Source organism: Camelus dromedarius, chromosome 3 (genome assembly GCF_036321535.1).
Source record: "Camelus dromedarius isolate mCamDro1 chromosome 3, mCamDro1.pat, whole genome shotgun sequence".
Lineage (NCBI taxonomy): Eukaryota > Metazoa > Chordata > Mammalia > Artiodactyla > Camelidae > Camelus > Camelus dromedarius.
The window spans coordinates 87,434,968-87,456,096 of record NC_087438.1 but is presented as its reverse complement, the minus strand read 5'-3'; positions in this window follow the sequence as shown (position 1 = coordinate 87,456,096).

Here is a 21,129-nt window from a genome sequence, read left to right as displayed (position 1 = left end):
TGTGCAGCTGCCACACGGTGTCTGCAACATCATCAAGCACTCAGGCATCTTTATTGCCTTCTTTTCTCATTCTTCACTGTTGAAAGAGGGCTGCTGGGTCCCCAGCCATCATACTTGAATACAAAAAAGTAGAAAGGAGAAGGCTGAAGGGGCATGCCAGTCTGCCTCTTTTAGGAAGCAGTCTTTGAAGACCCACCCAGTTGCATTTGCTTAAAGACTGTTGGGGAGAACTGGGTCACAAGGCCACCTGTAGATGCAGGGAGCAAGAGAAACTGTTCTAACTTTCCAGCTGTGAAGTTGAGAAGGGAGTGGGGAATGCCTTTTGTGAGGCAGAACTCAATGTCTGCCCTAGTGACTTTTTAGTATCATTAAGTTTGGGAGAACATATACTTTTTGCCTGAGACAGACCTGGTTTATTTGTAACGTCCTAGTGTCCCATCCAATTAAGCATTAATACTGTATTTTTTTAATTTAAAAGATGAAATATTATTTTAAAAATTTTATTGAGTCATAGTTTACAATGTTGTGTCAATTCCCAGTGTAGAGCATAATTTTTCAGTTATACATGAACATACATATATTCATTGTTGCGTTCTTTAGATGTAATATTATTATTGTTAGTTGCCTTAAAATAAGCTGGGAAGTGTTAAGCAGATCTCTATTTTGTGTTTCCAGATTCTTCCCTGGTCTTGTCTGGAAGTGTGTGAGATCTACAAGCTGTGTGTTGGCAACATAACCAATATCTCCCTTTCAAGACAAGTTGTGGGGTACTCAGTGATAAAAATGATGTCCTTGATCACTGGTGACTAGGGACAGCTAACTCCTTCCAGTCTTGAGTAGAGGCAGGAGAAGTATTTTGGTGCTGTCACCCCTTCAGGCCCATTGGTATCTTAACCAGTTGTGTGGCCAGTGCTTCAGCCTGAAACACATGAAATCACTTGTCTGCATTCAGTGGGATCAGTGGGAAATTACAGGTTAGATCTTCCTGAAATGGGTGCCAGAAATAGAAGTGCACAGAGAGCATGGTCTAAATATTCTTGCATAGTGATTTTACTATTTATTTTGTGGTATAAATCTACGAATGTCTTAGTTTTGGTTCTCTTGAGACAGAGCTTAGACAAGGATTAGAGTGAAAGTACTTTATTTGCGGAGTGCAAGTGATCTCTGTAGGGTAGTGGGGAAGGAAATCAGAGCAAGGAAAGAGGCCGATAAAAGTTACACTATTAAGCCATTTACTGCAGTATGTGACTGGAGCTTAATCCTGTTCAGAAACTCTGGCAAATGGTGAAAAACACATAGTTCAGAATTATTTCACTGAAGGACCACAGTGTTGGGGGTATTTCTGCATCTACTCAGCTACTTCTTTAGTTGGCGGTTTCTTCTGGGGAGGGGGTTATTAATTGCCCAGCACCTCTGACTTTCTGTACAAACAATCAGCACTGCTCTCCCCAACTCTAAGGGTTGGGTAGAGGAAAGGAACCCTTTGTCACAAGATGCAGATACTGGCAGGAAGTTGGCTAGAGGACACTGATAGGTTGGAGGGATATTTGCAGGGTACTGATAACGTCTGCTTTAATAATTATTTATTTTATTAACTTTATAATGCTTTAAGAATATTTTCAGCAAACCATTTAGTCAACAGTGAGCCCAAAGGAATGGAAGTACACGCATAATCAAAATTAAGTACTAAAAATTTTTCCCAAGAAATGTGATAATGAATGGGTAACATTTGCTATCTGCTGTGGGGGTCATAGTGGTACCACTGAGCTCATGAAAACCAGAAGACAGGGAAATGCAAATTAAAACAACCATGGGATACTGCTACTCACCTATTAGAATGGCCAGAATCCAGAACACTGACAACACCAAATGCTGAAATGGATGTGGAGCAACAGGGACTTTCATTCATTGCTGGTAGGAATGCAAAATGATACAACCACTCTGGAAGGCAGCTTGGCAGTTTCTTGTAAACTAACATACTCTTATTATAGGATCCAACAATGTGATTAAAACAAATGTCCACACAAAAACCTGCACATGGATGTTTATATCAACTTTATTCATAATTTCCCAAACTTGGAAGCAACTAAGATGTCCTTAGTTGTCTGTCTAAGGAGGTCTGTCTCAGTAGACTACCGTGGCCCAGTATTTGATTCTGAGTCAGAATCAGGCATTGCTGCCCAGGGTACGTGTTCCAACTCCAGACTTCTTGGAGTAAGAAATCTGAGACCCTTGATTACCTTCAGGTCACTCCACGTACATATATAATGGTATAATCAAGGACAGATCCCAGAGCTCCAAGAGCTTCAAGCACAACTATTTTGTGTTCTGGTGACTAAATTTAAAAGCAGGTTAGATCTGATAACTCCTTAACAATTTGCTGTCAAATTATAAGTAAAATAGCCACCTTTCTGTTTCTTCTTCCAAAATATAACATCCACTTCACAAGCGTCCAATCAGCTAGATGCTACCATACCACATACCAGAGGCCACTTGTCTCCTGCAAGAGTCAGTGTACATACATACACTTTCAACAACTGACTTTACCTCATAAATAAAGGATGTTATTTTCTTCTTTACATCAAACACATATGACTTCTCATTGAGCGAAAATAAAAGAATTGTTTTGGGTCCTACAAACTTACTCTAAGAAAATTAAACACTCCTTTTATCATCCATAGGAGTCTTTCATTCACACAAAGTGAGTGGGTAAACAGTGGGTAAATAGTCCAGACAATGGACTATTATTCAGCACTAAAAAGAAATGAGAGATCAAGCCAGGAAAAGACAGAGGAAACCTGAATGCATATTACTAAGTAAAAGAAGCCAATCCAAAAAGTCTACATACTGCATGATTCTAATTCTGTGACATTCTGGAAAAGGCACAACTATGAACACAGTAAAAGATCAGTGGTTGCCAAGGATTCAGAGTAGGAGGAAATGATTGGATGGGACACAGAGGATTTTTAGGGCAGTGAAACCGCTCTGTATGATACTGTAATAGTGAATACATGTCATTATACATTTTCCCAAACCCATAGAATGTACAACACCAAGAATGAATCCTAATGTAAACTGTGGTCCATGAGTGATAATGAAGTGTCAGTGTAGCACACATGATTGTAACACATGTTCCACTCTGCGGAGGGAAATTGATACTGGAGGAGGCTATGCCTGTGTGGGAACAGGGAGTATATGGGTCATCTCTGTATCTTCTACTCAGTTTTTCTGTGAACCTAAAATTCCTCTGAAAACAAACAAAACCAGAAGACACTGATCTGCTGAAGGATTATCAACTACTTCAAAAGTTAGTAGATTTAAAGACTGTTCCCAAAGGCAGCAATTAAACATCTAGAGAAGGTACATTTACTCTGTGAAGTATGACTTTAGATCAAGTAGGTCTTCTAAATTAATTTTGCTCATGTTCAGTTCCAAGTTTTCTTGTACAGCTTATAAAGAGGAGCAACAGCTGTTACAGCTTGGCTCCATTAGCAGAAGAACCTTGCAAAATTATATTATGCCAATATTTTGTAAGTGCCATCAAAGGCTGCAAATAGAAATCAGTAATTCTAATAGTGAATCCAGTTTTTTTCTTTCAAAGTTTGAATTTAAAGTGAAGTTGCTGAGACTTCATTTTGTTGACAGTGAAACACTTCACCTTGTTGGGAATGCTACCTTAAGATTCAGTAATAAGTTCAACACTGTAGAAAAAAATTGTTTTTGCCTTAATAATCTGAATGTAAGTGTTGGTGGTGCACAGAGTTAAAGTAAAACATTCTTACCAGATTAAGAAATTTGTGAAGCAGGAATGTACTTGGAATTGGTTGTGGTAAACATAATTCATAATGGTATCCAAAGAAGATGTATATTTCTACATATGTACACATCAGGAATGTGTAATTATGTGCACCAGTAGGCATGTGCATTCTTGTTAAAAGGCTGGAAACTACCCAAATGCACATCAGTGGTAGAATAAATAAACTTCAGTGTATCTACCCAATAGAATTCTACCAGAAATGGGAATGAACAAATGATAACTATGTGGTAAACATAAGGAGTCTGATAAGCGTGTATGACGTATAAGATTACATACAGTTTAATTCCACTTGTAGAAAGTTGTTCAAAAACAAGTGAAGCTAGTCTACGATGTTAAAGGTTAGGACAGTGGTTACATTGGTCACAGAAGTGGAGGAAGGGGAAGAGGGAATCTAATTACCAGAAAAGTATATGGAATAGCTTCTGGGGTGCTGGTATTATTCTATTTTTAGATCTAGGTGCTGGTTACAAGTGTGTTTAGTTTATGAAAATTCATGGAGCTGTGCATTTGCCGTATGTGCACTTTTATACATGTATGCAATATTTAAACAGAAGTTTACTTAAAATAGTAGTGATCACATAACAGATTTGATGAACAAATATCACTGAAGATCTTACCTAGCAGGTGTATGAAGCCATCAATATCCAGTTTTTAAAATATACCCTTCTCAACCCTTCTACACTGTTGGTGGGAATGTAAACTGGTGCACTGGTGCAGACACTATGGAGAGCAGTATGGAGATTCCTTAAAAAACTAAAAATAGAGTTACTGTGTGATCCAGCAGTCCCACTCCTGGGCATATATCTGGAGAAAACTCTTAATTTGAAAAGACATATACACCTCAGTGTTCATAGAAGCATTATTTGCAATGGCCAAGACATGGAAGCACTCTGAATGTTCATTGACAGATGAATGGATAAAGAAGACGTGATATATATAAAAATGAAATACTACTCAGCCATGAAAAAGAATGAAATAACGCTATTTGCAGCAACATAGATGGACTTAGAGTTACAATCTCTTCCACCACAGACTTCAAAGTCCTTCAAGTGTTGGAATATTGCTGCTTTCTACTCAGCACGGGGCCTGGAGGCTCTGAGGGTTCCTTTCAGTTCTGCCCTCAGACTTCAACAGGCCCGGTGTGCCTACACCTCTGTGCTGAGTCTCTCAGCATTCCTGCCCCTCCCCCGGTGGTAGACTGCAGCTGTCTTGTACTTCTGAAGGATCCCAAGTGCTGGAAGGTTTCTCTTGTTCACTAGTTTCACCTTCAGACTTAGGTGAGTCCTATATGTCTGTGCCACAGACGAGGTCTCTGTCCGTTCTCCTGCTTTAACACCAAACTCTCTCATGACCACTTGGTTTCGGTTTAGACCTGTGAAAAAGCTGATGAGTAGGTGTAGACTCTCTGTGTCTGGGGCTCCCAGGGACCCTAAAATATTATATCAACCCATACTTCGCTTTCAGGAATTTATGAAATTTTCAGCTTTTTTTTTTCTTACTCACATCTATGGTAGATTTCTTCTCGTCTTGCTGCCCTGCCAGAGGTGAAATAATTAGTGGTTCTAGTCTCTTCATGGAGGAACATTTCACTTTTTGGATTTCAGTTTATTAGTTTATCTAACAACCCCTAGCTCTCTGACGGGCTCAAGAAATTATTATTTGTGTATTGGTTGACGTGTTCTCATTGTTTGGGTGTGAATAACTTTCACTTGTGACTTTCTACATTAGGTGTTGACAAACTTTGATCCATGGGCCAAATCCTGCCCATCACCTGTTTCTGTAAATATAGTTTTACTGGAACACAGCCATGCCCATGTGGCTTATATATTTTCTGTGGCTACACATTGAGTAGTTGTGGCAGAGACCATATGGCCTGTAAAGCAAAAATTATTTACTGTCTAGCCTTTTACAGAAAAAAGTTGGCCAACCCTTGTTCCACATATTAAACAGAAGCAGAAATCCCCCTGATACTTTTAAAATTTTGCTGCATCCTGGAATGAAATTACAAACTTTGAAGGAGACTTACTGTGTTTCTTGGTTAGAAGTGAGAATGACTATTCTCTGTATTCTACATTGCTGATTTTTTTAACCAGTGCACATGTTTTGTGCTTGATTAACCTGACTTTCATCTCTGGATATTTGTTTGGCAAATGTTAGGTCTTGTTTTTAAAAATGGTATGCTTGCTTATGAAAATAATACTATCGACTGAATTTTGAGTTGTTTTTCTAATGATGATGTGTGGTTTGCATTAATCCATATATCCGTATCCTCCTAGAGACCAAGGCTTCCCTTTTAAGGCCTCTGGTAGAGGTTATTGGTTTATTGGCATAGGTTTGATAAAGGAAAAAAATGAACATGTAGTTAATAATTTACATGACCATGTTGTCTCTGTGACTTCTTTAACTGGCTGTATTAGTCAGGTCCATCAGTAAATATGAATTTGTACTGAGGCATCATTGCCAGGGAGATGAGAAATACAGTAATCAATATTTTCTTGAGTTTTAGTTTTTTCTAATTATAAGCTCATTTGGAAATAAACAAATCTGTAGGGAAAAGCACAAAAGTAAGTTAACCTTGACCATATTTTAACACTCAGTTTATTTTCATTGAGTCCTTTTTTAAAAAATATTGAATTTTGTCAAATGAAATTTTTGCATCTGTTGAGATGATCATATGATTTTTATCTTTCATTTTGTTAATGTGGTGTATTGCATTGATTGATTTGCAAATGTTGAACCATCCCTGCATCTCTGGAATAAATCTCACTTGATCATAGTGTATGATTCTTTTAATGTGCTGTTGAACTCACTTTGCTAATATTTTTTTGAGGATTTTTTAATCTTTTGTCATCAGGGATGTTGGCTTGTAATTTTCGTTTCTTGTGGTTTCCTCGTCTGATTTTGGTATCAGGGTAATGCTGGCCTTTTCAAGTGAGTTTTGAAGTGTTCCCTCCTCTTCTATTTTTTGAAAGAGTTGAGAAGATTGATATTACTTCTTTTTTAAATTTTTGGCAAAAAAATTTGCCACCAAAGCTGTATAGTACTGGACTTTTGCTTGTTGGGAGGTTTTTGATTCCTGATTCAATCAACTTATTAGTAATCACTCTGTTCATATTTTCTATTTCTTCATAATTCAATCTTGGTAGGTTGTATGTTTATAGAAATTCATCAGTTTTTTTTAGGTTGTTCAATTTGTTGGTGTATAAATTGTTCATAGCAGTCTCTCATGATTCTTTGTATTTCTGTGGTATCAGTCCTAATTTCTCCTCTTTCGTTTCTAATTTTGAGTCCTCTCTCCTTTTTTCTTAGTGAGTTTAGCTAAAGATCTGTTGATGTTGTTTATTTTTTCAAAGAATCAGCTCTTAGTCTCATTGATCTTTTCTACTGTCTTTTTAGTTTCTGTTTCATTTATTTCTGCCCTATCTTTATTATCTTCTTCCTTCCACTAACTTCAGGCTTTGTTTGTTCTTTTTCTTGTTACGAGCTGCAAAATTATGTTGTTTGAGATCTTCCTTGTTTCTTGATGTAGGCATTTATCATTACGAACTTCCTACACTTCTTAAATTCTGTGAATATATGGGCACAGAGGCTGTGTGAAAATGTGGGTATGTCTTGTGGTTTGCATGTGGGATACCCTGGGCAGAGGGAAGTCCCAGGAGTTAAGTTGTTGCTTGGCTACCTTGGGATCATACGCAGCTTCTGTTCATGTCTCAGCATTAGCTGGAGAGCCTAACATTTATTGCTAGCATACCACCCCACCCCACCCCACTACCCCAACCCACTCAGAGGGCTTGTGGCTAGTCCTTTGGGAGATCAGATATTTGTTTGATGTCCTTGATGACAAAGAAACCATAATCTTGTTCTGTGGACTGTCCTTCCCTCCTTTCAAGTGTATCGTCATATTTTCAAGAAATTGGTTTTATATTCAACCTCGAAACTTGCTCAGTTCTCAGTGAAGTTCCACTGCCAGCAGCTTGCATGAGGCGGAATGCTGATTTAGCTCATAGGATGCATTGAGCCACATTGCCATGGTAACCAGCAGACAAACCTGAGAGAAGCAAGGCTGCAGAGGAACTGTAGCCATCGCCAAACAACAAATCAAAGGGAAGTGTCTCAGGAGAGATTTCTAATTAGCACACATTTGTCCTTGTAGCCAAACCAGAGTGTAAGGCAAATGACACCATGGGCCCTGGCATCCTTAGGTCACAAAATCATGGAAACTTTCCTGGGTTCCTTTGGGGAGTCTCCTGAGCCTCTTGCTGCCTTAAGGTATATTGAAATAGATTCTTAGACTGACCTTTTCCTTAGCGTTATCACCAAGTTTTTAGTAGTGATAACTATAATGCTCTGTAGCTTAAGATATTTTATGGGCAGCAAGGCAATTTTAAAAAGTCTCACATCTGTGAGCCTGAGAGCTAATAACATCTGAGATGGTTCTCTGACATCTTGAAGAGATTGCCTCTGTTTCTTATTTATTTTATTTCTTTTCTGCCTCCTCTTTAATAAAAGCAAACTTATTTCAGTAAGCCTTCATTCAAGTGGAGTACAAACTGATATTATAAGCAAATATAGGCAAATCATATTACAGTAAGACAGTCAGGGTTCCTAGAGTAGCAACTGGTAACATCTATGGTTGCTCATGGAAAAAGTGCACAAGGTTGCAAAGCTGTCACTAAAGATCTGGAATTTGCTGGGGAAATCATTGTAGAGATCCTTTCCCTGCTTTTAAATGTGCTGAGATCAAGCCTGCCCAATCCTTGAGACAGAGGAGAGGTAATAAATGAAGATGCAGCATCACATGAATAAAATTCAAGTTGCCTTTGTTAGGAGAGCAGCTTCAGCAACTTCTCCATGCATTTTGCCCAATCTGCATAGATGTGTGCATTAGTAGTGGTCTTGAACGTGTCTGTTCTGCATTAATTCACATTTCTGACTGGCATATGCTGGGGAGGCTGGCCTGAGTCACCTTTGTTTTATTAAAGGTGCATTTAAGGTCAACTACCACTAACTGCATTGTTAAATATTGATTTAGCCATTTAAATTAATGTAATTTTCAGTCCTTTCCGTACTTAATGTACACCAGCACCCCAGTGACCCAGACAGACAGAAGATCAATATGTGGGCACTCAGCTCATATTGAAGCTAGGTTGACTGCTTTGCATGCTCGCTTGTTTTCCCATGGAAGCCAAAGTGTTCAAGATAATGGGCCATTTGCTTATTTACTGACCCCTTGCAAAACTTCTGAATGTTTTCATCTCTTGCAGAATGTTTCTGACCTATTTAGTGGTCAGTGTTTCTCAGGGTTCAGAATGATAGGTTTCCCTGTGGAGGGAAAAACAGTATCCACAAAGCAAAAAACACAACCTGTAAGACTGTAACAGCAAGGTCTGCATGACATGGATTCATAACATTTCAGACCCCAAAACAAGCCTTAGAATTACTTTACTCAGCGCCCTCATTTTACTGATGATGGAATGGTGAGTTTAAATGACTTTCAAACTGCTCGGGTGAGAACTAGCGTCCTGGACTTTCAAATATTCTCTTTCATTACACTTATCAACCTCTAGTCCATATCATTTGTCTTTATGCAAAATGAGGTAAAGTACAGGAATTCTGTGATCATACTCATTAAAAACATCACTGAATCAGGCTAAAGAGAGCTTGGTATTAAAATGAAGTATCTTTGCACAGACCAAACAGAGAGACTATCCCTAAAGAGGTCACAGTGATACTTGCCTCCTTTGGAAAATTTCAGCTTCACTCTTAGACCACTAGACAGTACCAAGTGGCTTCACTTATTCTAGTTTAACATAAAGATAGAAGAAAAACCTGATGTTGAGATGATAATCTATAGTTGATGTATGTTCTTTTCCTTCCTAGCCTACATTTAAGTCTAAATGTTCCAGGGGGCCATGTTTGCCTCCAGGTACGTATGTATGTATGTATGTATGTATGTATGTATGTATGTATGTATATGTGTGTATGTGTGTGTGTGTATAATATATATATATATATACATTTTTAGGCAAAAATTTGCCTAAAAATGTAGCAAACATTCAAGGAAACAAGAGACAAGAAATGAAAGAGGGAGACCAAGCCCTGGTGACATGAAGTGTCTGGAAGTAAGTTAGTGATACCTCTGAAAATTTAGTTTGTATAAATCAATAAATTTGCCTAAGTTGGTTTGTTTTTGGAAAACCACAACCTAGAGTCTCAACTTCCTGGCAAATATATAAGCTGAGTTGGGTATTTGAGAAATACCTGGACCTTGGTGGGTATAGGGCCAAGTTTCTAAGTCATAAGATAGTTTAAAGGTAATTTTTGATAGCATTTCTAACTGTGTTATCAAAGGCCAGGTGATGATCTGGTAAACATCTATATCCAAGATCTCTCTCTCTCTTCAGTTTGGATCTAGACAAACACGTATCTGCTTAAAGGCATTGTAAATTGACATTTTATTTCCTAAGTTCTTACATAATGTCAGTGCTTTCTAGTGTGTAATAACAGCTTAATGACTGTAGGGCATTTCTGTCATGTAAAAGCCATAGTTAATAAAGTCAGTTTTTTGCCAAAGCTTTCCCTTTAGAAAAAGCTGTTCTATTCCAAAACTGAAATTGATTCTCCATTAAGAAAGGGAAGCAAAGAAATTGAAATTATAGACTTTTAGTATTGGAAGAGTAGCCTCAGAGATGGGTGCAAGACTCTCTCAATTTACAGGTAACACCGAGACTCAGAGGTGTAGTGATGTGGCCTCAGGTGTACAGCTCATTGAGCTGTGGAGCTGACACTGATACCCACATTGCCAGCCATGCACTTTTTCCTGCTCTGACTCTCATAGCCCAATGGGTTGATTAGTCTCTCTCCTCTTAGTTGGCGGCAATCTGGGAGATATTTTCTATTGCAGGGTTGTCTGGGGTCAAAGACTTCTAACGTTTAGATGATATAGGACAGTGGCACTATTTAAAGACAGCCACAGACGTAATTTAGTTTATGCCCACATTCTCTAAGTCCAAAGGTGTTGTGGCACTCTAGTCTCGGTAGAGATGAGGAATGTAATTAGAAAATAGAAGTTTAAACCAGGCAAGAAGAATTAAATTAACTGGAACAAACACAATAAACAGAATCAAATCTTTTGTCTCAGCACCTGGTTTCACAGTGAAGCACAGGGATCAATAACAAAGCCCATGCAGCTTTTTGGTGACATCTCTACCTGCTGCAGGTGGCACTGGTGGCAGATTTGATCATCCCGTTTCTTTGGGTGGTTTTTATTCACATCACATAGATCTCCTTGAAAACGGTCTGCAGTTATGTGCAATCAAATGAACTTGCTCATTGACATAGAGGAGGTTTGAAATATAAAAAAAATTAGATATTGATGACTTTCACCTCTTTTAAGGTATTGGCTGTAGTGTACACAGAACAAAAGTCTATAACCACTAAAGCATCAAAATTATAAAACGTCTGGATGTGAAGTTAATAAAGCTGAAACTACTTTTTTCTTAAACAAAGGCAGATGCTTTGTGTAGATGGATATCTCTTTTCTCTGTTCTAGGCATTTACTTTCATTTCTGAAAGCCTTTTAAGTGCTACATGAGGCACCTGGCCCTGGAGTGAAAAGAGATTAAAAACACCTTGGGGAATCTTAATTCCTTCGAAACCACTTTTTCCCCCTTAAAAAAAAGCGTTGGTCTGCAATGAAAGAAATATGGAACTGTATCTACCTTATGAATAACCTCCTCTCTTTTCTCTTCCTCCTGCCCCAGAGTCCCAGAGCTTGCTGATAGATAGGTGGTGATTAAAAATTCTCATTGTGATCACATGCCTTGTGCCCTCTCCTTTTCATTCTGCAATTGGGTATCAAAGCTGTAGTATCTATGTTCTTTGAAGACTAAGCAGGTTGGACATGCAATTTAGATGAAAAACAATTACTCTGTGTTAGCTTACTTTTGGCAAGAGTGTTGGAAGCCTCATCTCACTGATGGGAACAAAAGCTGCACATCATCTTCATGAATTTCAAATGAGAGAGGGAGAAAAAGAAGGAAACTGCGTTTTCTGGCAGGAGCTTTTCTGTGTAACCTTTCCCTGATGAGTTGGTTCCTTTTTTGATAGAATACCCTCAGCATTGGCTTGGATAAGAATGCATTTGTCTCCTATGCACAGACGGTGCCAGTGATCATGCGTGCGGGTCTGTGGGTGGGAAGGTTTCGAAACACAGAAAGGAGACTAAACAGCTGAAGTACATGCTGGGGCATTTTTTTGAACTTATAAAAAGAAAACAATTAATGGATACAACGCACTGATACTTTTCGTTTTAAATGTGTTTGGTCTTGAGAAAAAGCAAACAATGGGCATACTTGTGAACCAGCTATGTTTTAAGTTAGATTGAGCCTTAAGGAACCCTTAGTTTAGAGACTTAAATTGGCTCATCAGCTTCTGAGTAATGTGTAGCACGTTGCTTGTGATGTTGTTTATAATGGCCATTGAGAGAGAGCCCTCAGACCCAAGTGGGCAGTTGCTGAGTGAGGACCAGACTGGCTCTTAGGAGGCCCATGCTGGCCATCAGTATTACTCAGTTAAAAAACACCAAAGAAACATCAAAAGCAGTAGTAAAAGGGAATGAAAGTCTCCCAAACCCAGCAGACATCATGTGTGTTTGTAGGGGTGTGTGTTAAGAAGAAGCAGAGCTGGCTTCATGGGCAAGCGACCTGTGCAGTCACCCAGGGCCCTGTGTTTAGAAAGCTCCCCACTTCATGCTCTACTGTGACTCTCTTGAAATTTTCAGTCATTTTGAACAAAGAGCCTAGCACTTTGCACTGAACCGTACATATTTTATAGCTAGTCCTAAGGAGGAGAGAGACTTTATCATGGAGAATGGAGGATGGAGGATAGAGGGCTGTTCTGGAGAGGGTACCGTGGCTCTCTGCTGTCTGAATTTTCCAGCCTGGGCACAACTTTCCTAGTAAAACCAGTGTAGCCAATTGCTCCTGTGGGTCAAGCTCAGGAATGATCCTCTTCTGGAGAAGATGCTGAATGTAGCTGCTCCAGGTGACATGTGTCTCTTCACATATTCACCTTAGCATGTTTCATTCTTAAGAAGCAAAATCTGTACTGTAACTGAGGCTAATACTGCCTGAATGACTTCAACATAAGATGTGATTTGTTGACTTATGGCTAACATGTGGGAAAAACAAATATTTTCTTCTGGAAAGCAAGATCTAGATTTCACTTTAGGCTTGGAACAGATTTTTATATCTGTATGGCATTTATGGTTTAAAATTAAATTTTAGTCACCCATTATAACCTATTGTCAAAGTCTGGTCCCTAAGCTGGCCAGTGTTGGAACTTTGGTAAAATTCGACTGAATTTCTCAAATTTAAACATATCATATAGGCAAAAAAGTGGCTAGGGACTTGATGAGATATACCTTAGGATATTTCTGAGGCAGTAGTGCCTAGAGCAAAGTCCTAGAAGTGAGAGAAATTGGGCCTGAGTTCTGACTCTGCTATTAAGCTCTGCAAGAGCTGCGTGCTTTTAGGAAAGTCATTTCATTAGCTGAGATTCAGTTTCCTTAACAGTGACATGAAGGTAAGAATGTTACCTTGCAGGGATATGTCAGAATTAAATGAAATAATAAATATAAAGTGATCAGAACAGTCCACAATACTTGGAGTTTTTTTTTTTAAAAAATAACTTTATGTGTTTAATTATTTAGAGTAACTGGCTATAATTCTCTCTTCCCCATCTTAACTCTTACATGGACTAAACTCACTATTCAAAAACCATGTTCCTTCCAGTGAGATTTCCCATGTGCATTTAGGAAAGAAAAGAAAACAATCAAGAAAGTATAAACTAAATTTAATTAATTTAAAAGGATGTTTCTTGATAAACTGTTTATAACTCTTCTATGTAATTTATGTGACTTCCTACTCAGAAGGCTTAGCGTTAGATCTATATAGAGTGTAGATCTAGGTTTTTCCTCACTCTAAATCTGAATGTTTCCTTTTATATTATATAGCTTCCCAAATGTCCACGGAGATAATGTCCACCCCTAGCACAAATTACAAGAATATTTTGTTATTTTAGAAGGTATTAAGAAAGTATTCAAGCTAGTCTGAAACCCATAACAACATAATAAAACATAAATAGTTTCTGCCTAGTGAGTGTCTTGTTCACTCCTAATAGTAAGCTTGTAAGTTGCACTCCACTGCCATGTATCTGCCTTGGAGGAGGCCTTGTTTCATGGGCAACGTCACAGCTATGAAATTGAAACCTCTGGTTTCCATCCTACGAGTGAAATCCTCTGAGGTGTTTGGTGGGGGTTTTACAAATACAGGGTGTTTATAAATTCCTCATGCCATTTTAAAGTTTGATAACTTGTACATCGTAGAAGCAGACTGTAAACATATCACGCAAACAGTACCCAGTTCAAACATCTAGATTTCAGCACAAGCACCATCTTTAGTGATGCATTGTTCCTTTTGATTTTCCAAGCCTTTGAAAACATTCGCCATTTGGTGCTGAGTGATTTTATGAACTGCCTCTATGAGCACAATCCTAAATTTAGTCAAAGTGTGTGGTTTTGATGAGGAGGCAGCTTTATGTAAGTCCTGGGAAAAAAACAGTCTGAAAGGAACAGGTGGATAGAAGGTAGCTTTGTAATTCATCCAGGTCTGCCGGTACATTTTCTTAAATAGACATTATGGATGAATCATTAACCATTTGAAATAAAATCACCCAGGAATAAAAGTACAGTGAAAAATAATGAGATTGTCATAATTAGGGAAAAATTTCATCACGTCTCAAAGTAGCACCACATAAACCATGTATTTATTTTACAAAAAAGGATCAATAACTCACACTTTCCTGAGAGCAGATATTGAATAAAATAAACATTAATATTAAAAACTTTCCATTATTAAAATTTCAAATAATGTATTTTGTAAAATTACTTTTTGAATATATCTATATACTCTTTTCTCTTGAAACATATACACATGCTTCACATTGCCGCATAGATCTACTAAATGTATTTTTCTGCCTTCCAAGGCACATGCATTTTTAAAATGAATAAATCATTTAAGTCAGTCAAGTGATTGGTATGCTGACTGTGTTAGTAGAGGAGAACTTCCATCACTTTTAGAAAATATATCACCTCTCTTTCATACAGCTCTCCTCTTCCAGGAAACTCCTGGTCAAACTAAGAGAAAACATTGTAAAATAAATGAAAATTTTACTAGAATAGTTGTAATTTGATTATGGTACCTGGTTATACTAGTACAGGACAGTGATTAGGGTAACAATTTGCTTTCTGTTCTATAGTTCTTTGAAGTTACTTGTTTATTTTACTAACTTTATTATTTTTGCAAAGAATTTTAGATTAGCTGTAGTATAATTTCATCACACCTTTTCATGGCTTTTAAAAATGAAGATGTAAGCTATTTCATTGATTTGCATTAGGATGGCCACTGTTGATGAACCTTTGGGAGGAACATGATTCAGAAGAAAGAAGCCAGCTTCATGGTCAGATCTAGGTTTGGGGACTGCCAGCATTCTTCAGCATCACATGGCCCTGGGGGAAGTGTTTAAAATTCTTTGCCTTAGTTTTTTAATCTGGGAAGGTTGTTGTTAAGATGAGAAGTGAAACACAAAATACCCAGTACACTTGATGGAATGAGTCAGTAGATGGTAGCTGACAATGCTGATTACAGACTGGTTTGTGCTGAATAGTCTAGACTTCTGCACACACTTTCATAAAGCCGGAACACCCAAAGCTTATGAATTGCTCTTAAATTCCTTTCTACAAAGTGAGTTTTGAAAATCTACAGAAATATAAATCTATAGCTCACAGTATAAAGTTGTGTTCAGTAGTAGCCTTTTGACCTTTCTTTGGTTTTGTTTATAACAAAAATAATGGATTTTTTTCAGCTTTGGAATATAGCTTGATGCTAAAATTAGTAGTCATCTTTACCAATCAATGTGGATAGCGAAATTGCCTTTTTGAAAAACTGTGTCCACTTAGATTTCTTATGTTATATGTATGTAAAATGAGGCCATCTTTTATTGCCTGAAAGTCAGAGTTTGTTAAATGATTGAACAGAACTTGAAAAACTGCTGTTCTCAAATGCTAGGGTTTCTTTTTGGTAGAGAATTCAGAGAATTTTTTTTTTATAAGTAGAAATTAGAATACAATATGGCTTTTTTCCCCTTAAAAGCACTTCAGAGATCTATTTCTATTTTAGATTTTCCTAAATTTCCACTTAAGTACTATGAATTGTAATAGAGATCGGTCTTTTCTTTATGCATCATTTTGTCAGCTATAATTAAACAAAATGCCTGGAGTGTTCCAGTTGAACATATATGACATTGAATTGGTGATCAAACAATTGTTGTCAAATGAAACAATGCCAATAAGTGACATCTGCGTTTGCTCAGAACCTCACACAGTTCTGGCATGTATCTACTTTCCTATAAATTTTGAGCATCAAAGATGCTGAAAATTCTTTTTATATTGATTTTTCCCAGTTGATTTTGTTTAATGAAACTAATGTGCAGTTGTTGAGAATGAACGTATAGAGGGGCATTGGAAACATGTGGCATTTGTCTAATTTTCAGGACAATAGGCTAATAACTCTGAAAAGAAAATTGACTCTGAATATGATCCAGAACATATGCTCAGATAAATCTCGGAGACTGAATTCATCTTGAGCATGAAATGTTAGAACCTCTGAGAGTATTTACTGGAAATCCAGAAACACTGTCTGGTCCTGACACATTTCTTCTTTCAATAAAAACCAGATCTGGGCTAGTGCTAATGTTAAGCCCTGGGGTAGCTGAAATGAAGCTGACAGCAGGTGAAATTCCACTGTTTATCATACCAGCTACGTGGGTAACTTAAATACTCCACCCCCAACATTTTGACACAATGCAATTAATTTGATGTTGACAGACGGCATTTGTTTGTTTGAAAAGGTTATTGCTAAAAGTACCATCTTCAGATAAATGTGCTCAGATTTGTATTTTAGAAGTATTTCATAGCTACACTTTTATAAATAGGTTGGAAAATGGCTCAACACTGATTTATGCTTGACAGCTAGTTTTACTAGTATTCAGAATTTCTGCAAGGATACTTTGACTTGTTCCCTTGAGTCTTCACAGCTCATGAAAACTCCAAACAGCATTAAAGACAAGAGGAAAAAAATCTTTAACACAGTATGTTCAAACCTCAGTGGATTTTGCTCCAGATTTGCCAAACTGGTTTCAGTTTGGAACCATTCTTTTTTCAATTATTTGTTTGAACAATTATTGCAATTGTTTCAGTGTGTTCAGTGAAAAATAAAAGGCCTGCTCAGTACTTAATTTAGACAGGAAAATACTCAGGTTGAAGCACTGAATAGATTGGATAAATGAGCATTTATATGTGTCTATTTTTCTTGTTGGTTAAGAACATGGATTCTGGAGTCTAACTCCTTGTCTTCCAAATAGGTTCTGCAGGAGATGTTGCACAAGTTACTAAACTTTTTTTGTTTCAGTTTCCCTCTCTATTTAAATATGGATGCTATATGGACGAAAGTTATGAGGATTAAATCAGTTAATGCATTTAAGAATTAAGAAATGCTTGGCTTGTAGGAGGTTTGTGATAAATGTTAGCTTCTATTATATGTGTACATATGTGTATGTGTATATGTACATATACATAGGACATGTATGTGTATGCATATATGTACACATATGTACACAGTTGTGAATAAATAATTTGTTGTAGGAATAAATACTGATAAACCAAAAATATATTCAGTACTTCCTCTTATGTCTTATCCCTGTTCCCATCATTGGCTATATGAAAGTTGCTACATTACCAACAATGTTTGAGTATCTTATTAACTATAATCAAAAATAATGAAAATATATATCAAGGATATAATGGATATACATGTAGCCAAGTGCTTAAAAAATTGATTACCCCTTTTCTCTCATTTTATCCACAAATATCTTCAAATATGTTGTAGGTGCAGAGAGCATTTAAGTAGCTGGAATGATCCATCTAGAATCTTCCAGATGATGTTTATATAATTGATGGTGTGTAGACATTCCCCTATGGCAATTCCATATGGATACCAGGATGAGCAAAAGACACAATAAAGGACATCTTTGTTCCTTCTCCTTATGGGGAAGGTGATTTTTTCCCCTGTGTCCTCAGTGTTCCTTGAAGACTACAATAAATGATTGTTTTTCACCATTCCTTCACATGCCAAAGGTTTACCCCCATTTCTCTAAGGTTCCCGTATTTCTGTTTGTCAGCAGTTGTCTTGAAGCACGTGGGTGAAGTGCTCAGAGGAGGGGGTATGGGAAAGTCCAGGAGCCCTTTCCTCACAGAGATGAAAAATGTTCTGAACTTTCCCCTCCAAAGCTTTAAGATCCACTCATCTTGTTTGATCCTGTAAATTTCACTCTCCTTTCCTCTGTGAGTGCTCAGCACAGAGCAGGATCTACTCTTCCCATTTTATGTTTTTCATTTAAAAAATCCAGTTACTGAACAGCTGCATGTAAATCAATGAAGTTAGAATACTCCCTCACACCTTACACAAAAATAAACTCAATATGGCTTAAAGACTTAAGCATAAGACAAGATACTATAAACCTTTTAGAAGAAAACATAGGCAAAACATTCTCTGACATAAATCTTAGCAATGTTCTAGAGCAGTTTACCCAGGCAATAGAAATAAAAACAAACAACCCCCCCCAAATGGGAGCTAATTAAATTTATAAGCTTTTGCACAGCAAAGGGATCCATAAGGGATCCAAAACAAAAAGACAACCTATGGAATGAGAGAAAATATTTGCAAAAGATGAGACTGACAAGGACTTAATTTCCAGAATATATAAATAGCTTATACAATTTAATAATAATTAAAAAAAAACCCAATCCAAAAATGGTCAGAAGACCTAAACAAGCACTTCTCCAATGAAGACATACAAATGGCTAATAGGCACATGAAAAAATGCTCAATATTACTAATTATCAGAGAAATACAAATCACAACTACAATGAGGTATCACCTCACACCAGTCAGAATGGCCGTCATTCAAAAGTCCACAAACGATAAATGCTGGAGAGGGTGTGGAAAAAGGGAACCCTCCTACACTGCTGGTGGGAATGTAGTTTGGTGCAGCCAATATGGAAAACAATATGAAGAATCCTCAAAAAACTAAGAATAGACTTACCATATGATCCAGCAATCCCACTCCTGGGCATAGATCCAGAGAGAACCTTAATTCAAAAAGATACATGCACCCCAATGTTCACAGCAGCACTATTTACAATAGCCAAGACATGGAAGTAGCTTAAGTGTCCATCGATAGATGACTGGATAGAGAAGCTGTGGTATATTTATACAATGGAATATTACTCATCCATAAAAAGAATAAAATAATGCCATTTTCAGCAACATGGATAGACCTGGAGACTGTCATCCTAAGTGAAGTAAGCCAGAAAGAGAAAGAAAAATACCATATGGTATCATTTATATGTGGAATATAAAAAAGACAAATGAACTTATTTACAAAACAGAAACAGACTCAACAGACATAGAAAACAAACTTATGGTTACCAGAGGAGGGAGAGGGTAGGAAGGGATAAATTGGGAGTTCGAGATTTGCAGATACTAGCTACTATATATAAAATAGATAAACAACAGTTTCTTCTGTATAGCACAGGGAACTATATTCAATATCTTGTAGTAACCTATAATGAAAAAAGAATATAAAAATGAATGTATGTATATGTATGACTGAACTATTATGTTGTACACCAGAAATTGACATAACATTGTAAACTGACTGTACTTTACTAAAAAAAGAGTGCAAAAAAAATCCAGTTACCTTTTCTTGAATATTGCACTGGGCCTGCTGACGTCAGAGTTCTCGCATCTCTAGTTTCCATCATTTTTTCTGCTTGAAGCTGTCACACACACCTCAGCCAGAGACTGTGTGTGAAGGACCGAGACAGTCCTTTTGTTCAGAAAGGGCTCACATTATCATTTGCTTAACGTGAGTCTCAGTTACTTAACGAATGATATTTCCTCATCCGTCAACTATTTTCGACTTAGTTTTATCAGTATCTACAGTCTTCTGCTGTTCAGAAATGCTGAGACAGGTACAGCCTGGAAGGGCGAGGACAGTCCATTACTCAGTGAGCCTACAGGGTCAAGAGTCTTGAGTCCTGAGTCCTGAGTCCTGAGTCCTGAGGTCCATTCCTTTGTCACTCTCTGTGACTGCCAAATCCAGTCAGGAGTCTGCAACATGTTCTGTTTGACACACTACCATCAAATCTCTGATGAATTTACAATTTCTTATTCTTGGGAATTCATCAATGAGAACAAGTGTCAATTTTCCTGATGATGTTTGAAAGGATGATGTTCTGAACTGAATTTCTGGGAGGTATAATGCTAGTTAAAATAAAGACATTAAACTAAAAATAATAATAGCAACCACCATTGTTGAGGTTCTGCTTTGTGCCAGACACCATTACATGTATCTGTTGAGCTACGAAATTACACAGTAACCTTACAAGGTAGAAGTTACTATTCTCATTTTACCACAGGCAGGCTGAAGCTTGGAGCGGGGAAGATTGTTGCTCAGTATTGTGTATCACTAAAGAGAGAAGTGAAGTCTCCTGGCAACTAAATCCTCTTTTTTCCCTGCAGGGAAGTTTAGCTGCTAAGATGCTCCAGTGTGTTTTGAATGTCTGGCATGTTTTGTTTTGGGGAGGAATTGCATAATGATGGAGATGCCAAAGGAAGTGCTAACGCACTATGAGATAGCGTGAGACTTTTTGCCCCTTAGCAAGCTGGCTTCGGTCATCTGTGAGTATGCTGTCTTGAGGAAGGATGTAAGGTGGGCTGCCAGGCAAGGCCAGTGGGGCTTCTTGCCATCTCCCATAGTCTGCTCATCAGAGGGCCTGGCTTATTTTTTTTAACTTTTAATAAAATGTACAAAATAGTTATTTTAACTATTCACTACTACATAATTCTATGGCATTAAATACATTCACAACGTTGTGTAACCATCCAATATCCCCAATTTTTTTTTATCATCCTCAACAAGATATTTGTACTGATCAAACAATAACTCCCCGTTTTCTTTCCCTCCAGCCCCTGGTAACTTGTATTTTACTTTCTGACTCTGTGAATGTGCCTGCCTAGTCTAGGAATCTCATGTCAGTGAAATCATACAATATTTGTCTTTCTGTATCTGGCTAATTTTACTAACTGTAGTGTTTTCAAGATTCATCCATATCCTAGTATATATCAAAA